Here is a 12,287-nt window from a genome sequence, read left to right on the forward strand (position 1 = left end):
ATAAAAATGCCAGGCTGAACTATATATTCCCTGCATCTCACTTTTCTATTTGCCCGTTACTCTTTTGCTGAATGAGCCCGTAATCCCTAACCGATTCCATTTTTCATTGCAGCCCATTGCGGAGGCGTTACTGCTAATTGCTTGAAATCCTTCCGCAGGTTTCACGGGGTCTCGTTATCCCACCTGTTTGTGAGGCTCGACAGCTCTGGACAAGGCAAATCCCTACTGGAAAGGCGAAATTAGTGACAGCTGCCAACCGTCCAACACCTGCACTGTTAAGCTCAAGGGTTTTGATCCTAAAACATATGAAGCAGTGAGCAAGGTGAAAGAACGGGCAGCTCTTTCACCGTGAGATTATGAGTGACACCAGGAAGTATTGCATTCTCTCGGCATCCATATTAAATCCCAGGATCCCTTTGAAGAGGTGCCATCTTTCAGGGCAGGCATTTATTCATTTCCACGAGCCATTCTGTCTCTCTTTCTCTCTCTTTCTGTCTCTGTCTCTTCAGCTCTTCATTAATTTTGTGTTTAAGTAGCAGGCTACCTGGTCTGGCCTGTCAATAATAGCTAAACTGATACTGGTGTCCAAACACTGATTTCTTTCCCCATTTGTTTCTCCACCTCTAGCAATGGGGTTTAATGAATGTGCTGGTAGAACATCACTCCTGAGACTCAGGCCTGATGGCAAGTTTGGCACCAAAGTAGCACTGACAACAGCTTTTTGGCGTGGAAGGGCAGTTCATAATAATAGGCAGAAATACCGAATTCAAGAAATTTATTGAAAAAATGTTTCGTCTTTCTTCATTAAAGGCCTTTTGTTTGTATTCTAGTAAAGACCTCACTGTGACTGTGACTGCTACTTTAATCTTTGCGCAAGTCAGAACTTTTTTCCGATTCTTTGTAAAAGAAAGGGGGCGCCACTGACCCCCTAAACCCCAGACACACCACACTAAACGGTCCAAGGTGTAAAATATTAAAGAAGATACCTTGTATACTGGTCAATCGACAGGCTTTCAATAAACAATCTTCCTCTTCCTCCTCTAGGTGAGCTTCGCCTTCTGCCTCCTGACTCTGAGTCGTCCATGTGTGGCAGCAGGCGTCCTTTTATGCCAGACCTAGGAATGTTTCCGGGGTCACACTTCCGAGAAGCACTTTCAGGCCATAGCGAAAGTAGGGAGGTTCGCCCCCAACACCACTCTCTATTGGAACGTAGGGACCCTGACACAGCTGCACTTCCAGAATCCATATCCCAAGCACCCATGTGGGTGTTCCAACTGAGTTCCCATGTGAGGACCACTGCCCCCTGACGTATGGGGAAATGAACTGCTCCTGACTCCCGGCTTCTGTTGGTCCGTCCATTATTTTATACCAGTCGGGCATAAAGTTATTTTCTTGTGCCACCAGCCAGTCCATCCATCATTCCTCTCTGGCTTCCCATTCAGTTAATAAACCATGCTCCTCCCTGGCTGGGATGCCCATTCTTATCCTACACCTCATATCATCATGACTCAGGGACTGTGTTTCTGATATGGATGTGAGCAACACTGGAGCACCACAAGGAACAGGCCTGCCTGGTTTTTTCCTTCACTCTGTACACCTCAGACTATAAAAATAATAGCAACTTATGTAATGAAGAAATCCTCAGATGATTCTGCACTTATGGTGTGTGTTGATAAAGGAGATGAGATAGAGGAGAGGAATCAGAGGAAGAATTTTGTGTCTTGGTGCAAAGAGAATTGTCTGCAAATTAACATCAGCAAAACTAACGAACTGCTTACTGACCTTCGCCTCACCAAAGAGCCTCAATGTCTGGTCACCATTCAAGGAGTGGATGTAGAGGTGGTCCACTCCTATGAATACTTGGGGGGACCACATCAATGAAAAGTTGGACTGGTCTTGGAATACAGGGGAACTATACACGAAAGGGCAGAGCAGGCTCTTTTTCCTTAGAAGACTGCGCTCCTTTAATGTGGGAAGTGACATCCTGAGCATCTTCTACAACTCTGCGATGACCAGTGGGATTTTCTTCACTATGGTTTGCTGAGCAGGTAACATCACTTTAAGAGAGGCCCACCGAAACAACAAGGCAATTAAAAGAGTAACCTCAGTTATGGGAGACACTCTGGACACCTTGGAGATAGAAGAGAAGGAGAGAATTAAAAGAAAACTGAGTGCCATTATGAACAATGTAGCACATCATCTCTGGGAACACTGAGGACTTTCAACTAAGAAATCGTCGAGCAGAAGAAGCCAAGAAATGCAATGGGGGCTCCTTTATACCAACAGTAAGTAATATGTCTGTATAATGTCTCACCAGGACTGGGACTGCCAAGTCAGAAGTCTTCTTTCTTTTTAAAATTTTCTTCCATTTTAGTCATTCAGGTGTCTGTCTGGATCTATCTATCTATCTATCTATCTATCTATCTATCTATCTATCTATCTATCTATCTATCTATCTATCTATCTATCTATCTATCTATCTATCTATCTATCTATCTATCTATCTATCTATCTATCTATCTATCTATCTATCTATCTATCTATCTATCTTATTTGGGACCAGTTTGAGATTCTGTTTCTATAGTTTATTTTGCCTTTCATATCAGTAGTAGAATTTGATAAATTGTAAGTAATTTTCTGTGTGACTATCGAATGCAGCCAGCAGTATTTGATTTTTTTTAAGTGGATAAAATGACAGGATTTAGCTGAACCACTTAATTATAAAAATTAAAGCATCCCAAAAAAAACTTTTCTTTTTATAACTTTTGATATGTGAGACGTCAGCTTGTAGATGAAGTTATTTAAAACTTGCTGATCCGGGTGACAGTGGAAAAACAGATTATGATGCACACTTCCAGACAGGACTGGTATCCTGAAGAGATTCCATAATCATGTCACCATGCTGCGTATCTGGGGAGCAGTCAGAGGAACAAATAACTTGGACAGCAAGAAACCAGCGGGGTGGTGTGTGCACTATCCTCTGCTTGCTGTCTCTGTTTGTAGATCAAAATAGAAATCAGTCAGTTACGCACCCGAAATGATGCTTTCATTTAACCGTCTCTTTGTTGTGGCAACAAACCAGGGAGTTATTGTGCATTCAGCCAGAGGCTTCTCAGGGGTCTCCATTACAAAAGGGACTGGGGATGTGGCTCTACGTATATCATCAGCAGAGAAGAGATGTTACTAATTAATGGGTGAATTGATTACTGAAGTAGTTATCACTTTTAATACACATGAACTCACAATGTGAAGCATTGGGAGACTGATAGAATGACTTCCTAAGCAGGAGAATAAAATCTCCCAGTCTTATTTAGGGCTTGCTCTGGTGATGTTTTGTTTCTTTGAGCAGCCCTGTTGGCCTAGAAAGCTGGCGCCACTAGAGGGCACTACTGCAGTGTGGCCTTAACAATATGATGTGGTATTTAAGTTCTGCACACACTTGTGGTCTTCACACAGGAAGTACTTCCAGTCTCATTGTAAAGAGATCTCCACGACCCATCCCAGATGAGCTTGGAGGGTTTGGTAGGAATTTGAGACAAGGGGGTAAGTAGGATGGTGGGGCCAGTTCTGGATGGGACACCAGGAATTCACGGGTCACAATTAAGCATATGGAGGAATATTTCAGACCAAATTTACAAAATAAAATATAAATAAATAAAAATACAGTCATGACTTACTTAATGATGGTGTATGGTTTCCATCCAGTACATTGTTAGTTGATTTTATCGTTAAGTGGCAGTGTAGGTGTGGCCCTGTGATTGATCTCATTCTTGCCACGATGACTTTCCATACCAAAATTCCTAGCCACACACCAGCAGCATGCAAAGGATGTGTCTCTTTGTCATTTTCATCAGTGACACATCAAATACACCTGACGTGATGCGATCTACCCTGACCCTAACCTTACCTCAAGTAGCCTAACCTTAACATTAACATAATACAGCGTTTCTCAACCTTTAAGTATTTGCGACCCGAGTTTTCATAACAGTTTTAATCACGCCCCCCCTAATGTTTTTTTGAAACCCTTGTAGCCGATACACCGCTACAAGTTTAAAATTTCCCTATGAATAGGGAAATTATTCACGCCCCACAGTTTGAAAACCACTGACATAATACATACATCACATAAACTATTAATAATTATTGAAATTTAGTAATAATAATAATATCAATACTCAACCGTGACTGTGTACAACGGTGTTTTGACTCTCTTCAATTTAATTTATTGTATCCAATGGAAGCTCCACTATTGGTTGGAACATTGCTAACCAAGTCATGACTGAACTGTGAAATATGATAATCGTGTCAAAGAATATCTTTTTTTTGTGGCTTTTTAATTAATTATTTTATTTTGTCTGTCATATTCCTCTAAACTCAACATGAAATGCAGCTTGAATTTAAAACTGTCTCCTTCACTCGTCAAAGCTGAGAGGGCGAGCTCTAGTGAGTGCCGTGTTTTCATTGGTGAATTTCTGAACTTAAACCTACAGCCATCAAATGCCACATTTAGAACAGACACTTCAAATACAAGCTCCTAATTCCAAATTTAGAGTCTATAGAATTAAAGTTGACGCTTCATGTAAGAATTCTGGGCAACTATTTCTTGCACTCGTTGTCATCATGCACAGTTACAACTCTGAGCATATGCATGAGCCACAGGATTTCCCGCAATAAGCAAAGCACGTATGTCTACTTTGCGGATGATTGACCAATCAAAATACGGTATCCGCTAGAGCCCCACCTCTCAGCTTTGACGAGTGAGAGTGACGGATTTAAGTTCAAGTCGTGTTTCATGTTGCATTTGGAGGAATATTATGAAGAAAATTAAATAAACAAATAAGCAACAAAAATTACATTCTGTTCCATTTATTTACTTATTTACACTTGTGATGGGTGGGCACGGTCAACGGAATGGAAGTACTGGGACTCTAGAGGGCAGCCCTCTTGGGCTGCTGTAGCACCACGGATTCCCATAGGGCACGCTGGGAGTTGGAGTTTGGTATAGCCTTGTTGGGTTCCGTGGGGGCCACCAGGGGGAGATGTAGAACCCTATAATGGATTTTTACCACACCTGGGGGTGATTCCAGGTAACACTGATGAGCCATCTGGAGCATTCATAGGAGCGGAATAAAAGGAGCCACCTCACTCCATTCGAGGAGCCAGAGTCGGGAGGAGGTGGACCAGGCTTGCCAGAAGGGAAGTCAAGGTGGAACAAGGAACAGAGAAGGAAGGAAGGAAGGAAGGAAGGAAGGAAGGAAGGAAGGAAGGAAGGAAGGAAGGAAGGAAGGAAGGAAGGAAGGAAGGAAGGAAGGAAGGAAGGAAGGAAGGAAGGAAGGAAGGAAGGAATGGTTGCTGTATTGTATGGTAAAACTGTGGGGAACGTGAATAAATGTGTCCTGTGTGCCTAACCTGGCCTCTGCGTCTGTTGTGTCGAGCATTTGGGAGCTGTACTCCCCCTGGTGACCTCACATTTTTATTACTTGCTCTTTATCTTTATTGATGGTCACATTTCACAATACTTTTACTTATTTGCAATGTATTTATTTATTAAATTTTGTCCAAAAGCATTCCTCCATAGATGCATACACCCACAGTCTTCCACCCAAATCTCCTAAAGACGGGAGGCCAGTAAATATTATCCGACTGTATAAAAGGTCTGATCTGGCTGATCCTCATAACTACAGGCCAGTAAGCTTAATGTGCATCAGAGGTAAATTAATGGACAGAATTATTAAGAAAAAGATCGAGCAGCACATGTCTAGAACTGGAGTTTCAGCAAACAGTCAGCTTGGGTTCAGGCGAGGAAGGTCATATTTCACTCACATGCTGGAATTCTATGAGGAAGCAATAAAAGGTTACGACAGCAGAGGCATATATGATTTAATTTATCTTGATTTTTCAGAAGGCTTTCGATGAGGTGCCACGTAAGAGGTTGGACACAAGTGGGAATTCAGGGCTCAGTCTGTAGGTGAGTACATAATTGACTCAAACACAGGAAGCAAAGAGTTATGGTGAGTACTGCTCTTTTTAATATACATAAATGATCTGGAGAATGAATATAATCAGCAGCCTGGTTCAGTTTGTAAATGATATCAACCTAGCGTTGATGATGTAGAATCGCCTAAATTGTCTACTATGCGGTTGGCACAGTGTTAGCGCTCCTGCCTCACAGTACAGAGACGTAGGTTCACATCCTGTGTGGAGTTTGCATGTTCACCTTGTGCCTGCGTGGGTTTCTACTGGGTGCTCTGTTTTCTTCCCACAGTCCAAAGACATGCAGGTTAGGTGAATTGGCCTTAGTGTGTGGTTGTGGGGTGTTGTGTTTACCCTGCAATGGAGTGGCGCCCCATCCAGGGTTTGTTCCTGCCTTTCCCCCTTATGCTAGCTGGCATAGTCTCCAGCAGACCCCTGCAATTCTGTTCAGGACTAAGAGGGTTAGAAAAGGACTGACTGACTGTTACCTATAGGGGACTGGGACAGCATACAGGCTTAAGCAGATCTGTAGCAGAAAAAACGTAACGTCAGTAAATGTAAAACATTACATGTACTGTAGGAACTAGGGATGTTAGATTTTATTACACAACGGGAGGTGTGCCAATAGGAGACAACTAAACAGCCTGAATAATTGTAATTCCATGCCTGACTGGGGGGGGCGGAGAGGTGCACTAACGGTCTCTCTCAATCCCTTACAGACCATTCTTGAGAAATGCCACTAGGTTCCGACACTATTGATGATGTCACATCTGGTCCCGGTGCTGCCGACGATGTCACTTCCAATCCAGATGATGTCACTTCAGGTTCTGGCCCTGTTGACATCACTTCCTCCACTGGCCTTTAAAGCCGCCATCTTAAGTCAACGAGTCAGTTCAATTGTGGACACCGATCTGTTAAGATCTGTTTATTATTTTTCAAAAGCAATTTGCAGCCAGGACACAATATATGGGTGGCTGCCCCAATCCTTAGTGATGTCTCAGCGTCATCCTCATCACAACCTTTATGAGAAGGACTTTGGGGTCTTAGTGGACTAATCACTATCTACATCCAGACAGAATACAGAAGCGATCAAGAAATCCAATAGGATGCCGGGTTCATTATCACAAGCCTAAAGAGGTTATCCATCCATTTTCCAACCCGTTGAATCCGAACACAGGGTCACGGGGGTCTGCTGGAGCCAATCCCAGCCAACACAGGGCGCAAGGCAGGGAACCAATCCCGGGCAGGGCGCCAACCCACTGCAGGACACACCCACACAACAAACACACATTAGGGCTAATTTAGAATTGCCAATCGACTTAACCTGCATGTCTTTGGACTGTGGGAGGAAACCTGAGCGCCCGGAGGAAACCCACGCAGACACGGGGAGAACATGCAAACTCCACGCAGACTCCTTACTGCGAGGCAGCAGCACTACCCACTGCGCCACCGTGCTGCCCCTAGAGAGGTTATACTTAAGTTATATAACACCTAGTGAGGCCTCACCTGGGGGGCTGTGTACAGTTATGGTCTTCAAATTACAAAAAAAAAGACATAGCAGCACCAGAAAAAGTCCAGAGAAGAACAAGTAGGCTGAGAGGTATGAACTATGAGGAGCGACTCAAGGAGTTGTAGCTTCTCTATTTAAGGACTATTTAAAGGACTATTTAAGGTTCTTTATTTGCCATTTGTGCATAAAACCAACAGTCAAGGCACTTTGGAATTCTTGTGCAGAGCTCTTTCGGAGTCACAGTAAACATTTAAAAAAAATAAACAATAAAACAATATAATAAATAATATGAATTACACCAACACTATACAAAAACGTGGTAATATCTACACAAAAAATACAATTATATTGCAGATATTGCACAGTTAAAATATTGCACATTTATCACTCGTCATTTACATCAGTTTGACTGTGGCGGGGAAGAAGCTATTGAAAAACCTTGTTCTCAGTTTAAGCAAAAGGAGATTAACCCTTAAATTGCCACATACTTGGGGGGTTAATGCACCCACAGACCGCAAATACTTTTTTGCTGCACTTTTTAAGTAAACGTCACAATGAAATTTAAATGGAACACATTTTTTTCATGCAAAGAACATCACAATTACTGCAACACTGATCAATTTACACCCTGCTAATGAACTGTAAAAGCTATAAAAATAATCACTGCAACTATCTATTATTATGTGGTGGGATATGGCCGGCCATTCATCCCGGCCAATACCCCCAGGCCGCTAGATGGAGCCCTCCTTGCAATGTGGAGATGCCCCGCATTCCAGCAGGGCATCATGGACTATGGGGTTTTAATACACAGCCCTGCTGGATAACGTCGGGGCCGCCAGGAGTCGCTACAGGGAAGCTCAGGAATTTATATTTTCCGTATAGCCCGGAAGTATTTCCAACTCACGGGAACAGAAGAAACGATATACTTCCAGGCTGAAGAAAAAGAGAAGTTTTTACCTGACCCGGAAGTGCTGGATAATCACATGGACTGAGGGCTCCGAAGCACTTCCGGGTCGAGGACTATAAAGGACTGTGGGAGATCCCAGACAGATGAGCTGAGTTGGGAGACAGGGTGGCTAAGCGTCTGGGAGTGGAGGATTGTGATTATAGTGGATTATTGATTTATATGAGTGTTGTGGAGAGGAGGGTGCTTTGTGCACATTATTATTATAATAAATTCAATATTTGGACTTTTATCTGATGTCTGACGTCTGGTCTGAGGGTTCAAGGGATCGACAGAGCCTCTATCTGTCACAATATGTACAAGGTGCAACTAACGCCATTGATGAAATTCAGTAAATCACAGAGCCAGCTGCTCTTGAACTGGCTGCACATGAGCACACAGAGGCCATTGCTGATGCTTTCTGGCTAGTCTAGTGCAGTGGCTACATCCCAGGGACAGTGATGCCGATTCTCTAGGGGGGCGCCAGTGGTCATGAGCTGGGTGCTCAATGAATGTATGGCACGGACTGATCAGCTCTGGCATGCTGGAAAATTGCACTGGGAATCGACTATAACTGGATGCAGCGTTCAATGAATGTACGCCGCCAAATGTACAGTATGTCGCCGAATATACTCGGCTCCGGCGTGCTGGCAAATTGCGTTGGGAACCGACTTTAGCTGGTTCTGGAGGTTTAGGGGTTAAGAAGCGACGTGATCAAAGTGTATAAAACTATGAAAGCATTAGTACATAGCCTTTACTTTAAAATTAATTCTTCAATGAGAACACAGGGAAACAGTTGGAAACGATTAAGAGCAGATTGGTGTAAGTCTTCTTCATGCAATAAGCCATAGACACATGAAATCAATTAACAAGTTTTGTGGCGGAGAGCAGGACTTTGGAGACCTTCAAACCTCTTAGGTGAATGGGATGAATGGGCTTGTTGAACAGAATGGCCTGTTCTCATGGACCTTGTTATCATGCTCTAATAAGGCCTGCGTACATTTCAAAATTCAGCTAACAAGCATGTCTTTAGGATGTAGGAGAAAAAACACATATGGTACATGCAAACTTTATACCGACAATGAACAAGCCCGAATGTCTTTGAGGACTGCGTATATTTAGCACTGCACCTCAGGGCCACCCTAGACATATTTCTTCTCTCATTATTCCTCCTTACCAAGCTCCTTTTTATCTGTCATGTGACCACCTGAAGTTGTTCAAGGCCTGCTTTTCTTTGTTTCATGTTGTCACACTGAGGCAAACTCAGGAGCTCTGCATGTTAGGTTGTATTCACAAAGGGAAAACAGATTCTTGTCCCTCTTTTCTACTCTTAAAAGTTTGACTCCGGCCGTTGGTCTTCCTCTTTTTGTCTTTGAACTGAATTTAGTTTTGTTTAGTTTGACTTGTTTGTATGTAATGCTACTTGCTTTTAAAAAATTCAATTAAAAACTATTTTTAAAAAAGGAGAGGAGAGGAGAACTGAGAAACTTCTGGCCCAAACAACAACATTTATTTCTATAGCACATTTTCATACAAATGATGTAGCTCAAAGTGCTTTACAGGATGAAGAAAGAGAAAAAAGACAAAATAAATAAGAAAATAGAATTAGGGAACGCTAATTAACATAGAATAAAAAGTAAGGTCCGATGGCCAGGGAGGAGAGAAAAAACAAAAAAAAAAACTCCAGACAGCTAGAGAAAAAAATAAAATCTGCAGGGGTTATTAGGCCACAAGACCACCCAGCCACCACAGGGCATTCTACCTAACATAACTGACCTCAATCAGTCCTCATGGTATTCAGGGTACACATGGAAGAACTTGATGATGACGGTCATGTGAACTTCTGGCCTTCAATCCATCAATGTTGGGACATCACGGTGCTTTGATCAGGTGGTGGTGGCACAGATCGCCACCACAGAAAACCCGGAAAAAGAACAGAAGAGAAAGTAGGGGTTAGTACGGATTTTTGAGCCACCAGGAATAATAATTATAATTAATTGAATATACAGAGCATCAGGATTAAACTTAGATGAAGCTATGAGAAAGCCATGTTAAAGTAATGAGTTTTCAGCAGTGTTTTCAAGTGCCTGGCGAATTCCTATTGGCAGGCTATTCCAGATTTTAGGTGCATAACAGCAGAAGGCCACCTCACCACTTCTTTTAAGTTTAGCTCTTGGAATTCTACGTAGACACTCATTTGAAGATCTAAGGGTACGATTTGGAGTGTAAGGTGAAAGACATTCCGAAATATAAAATGGAGCATATTATTTAAGGCTTTATAAACCATAAGCAGTATTCTAAAGTCAGTTCTGAATGGCACAGGTAACCAGTGTAGTGACATCAGAACTGGTGTGATGTGCTCGGATTTTCTTTTCCTAGTTAAGATTCTGGAAGATGCATTCCACACTCATTGCAATCAATTGATGTCCTTTTGGGTGGTCCTGAGAGGAGTGCGTTAGAGTAATCTAGTCGACTGAAAATAAAAGTGTGAACTAATTTCTCAGCATCTTGCAATGTTATAAGAGGTCTAATTTTTGTTATATTTCTTAAGTGAAAAAATTCTGTCCTAGTAATCTGATTAATATGTGATTTAAAATTCAGGTCAGAGTCAATAGTTACCCCTAAATTCTTTACCTCTGTCTTGACTTTTAATCCTAATGCATCAAGTTTATTTCTAATAACCTCATTATATCCTTTATTGCCAGTCACTAAAATTTCTGTTTTCTCTATATTTAGTTTGAGAAAATTACTACTCATCCATTCAGAAACACAAGTAAGACATTGTATCAGTGAATCAAGAGAGTCGGGGTCATCAGGCGCTATTGATAAATACAGTTGTGTGTCATCAGCATAGCTGTGGTAGCTCACGTTATGCCCTGAGATAATCTGACCTAACGGAAGCATGTAAATCGAAAAGAGCAGCGGACCCAGGATAGAGCCTTGTGGAACACCATATAGAATATCATGTGTCTCTGAAGTATAATTACCACAACTAACAAAGAATTTTCTACCTGCCTGGTAGGATTCAAACCAATTTAAGACACTGCCAGAGAGGCCAACCCATTGACTAAGGCAATTTCTAAGAAAATTGTGATCAAAAATACCATATACAATGTTCCTTAATATTTATGAAGTTTATTTACAATAATGTTCAAAAAAGTCAAAAAGTGATAAGTAAAAAGGCAACAGAAAGGTATCCTAAAGAGGCAAATCATACGCGAATAAGCAAAGTGATCTAAGAAACAAAGAAGGAAGGCAGCCATTGTTATACTCACTAATTAGGGCACCAAAGAGCATTGGGCATTACATATTGATTGTGTGACAGTAGATGGCGCTATACCAGCGCTTAACCTGACACAGACAGACACAGGAAGCACACTTATAAAAACACACATTTTCTTTAATTATTCTTTGCTTGTGTAGAACGTCTTCCCCATTCCCACGGGCCCACAACACAGTTCAAGCACCACAAACAATGCTTTATTTTGTCCTCTATTTCTCTTTTCTTTCTCCTCTAATCCTCCTTGGCAAACTTTGTCTCCCTCCTCCTGACTCTGGCTCACAAAGTAGTCTCTGCTGGCCCCTTAAATAAGTCACCCGGAAGTGTTTCAGATGCTCATTGCCCCACTTTCAGCTGCACTTCTGGGTGTGGCAGAAGAACTGCTCACACGGGCTCAGGAATAGCTACAGCACCCTCGGTGGCCCCTCCGGATCCCAACAGGGCTGTATCCAACTCCATCTCTCATGAAGCCCTGCGGGTGTCCAAGGCACTGCTGCCACCCAGGGGGGCTGTCATCTAGCGTTCCAGTGCTCTGTCCATACTTGTTCCCCTGAACCATACAAGGAAGAATCGTCCCGGTC

This window comes from Erpetoichthys calabaricus, chromosome 3 (genome assembly GCF_900747795.2).
Source record: "Erpetoichthys calabaricus chromosome 3, fErpCal1.3, whole genome shotgun sequence".
Classification (NCBI taxonomy): Eukaryota; Metazoa; Chordata; class Cladistia; order Polypteriformes; family Polypteridae; genus Erpetoichthys; species Erpetoichthys calabaricus.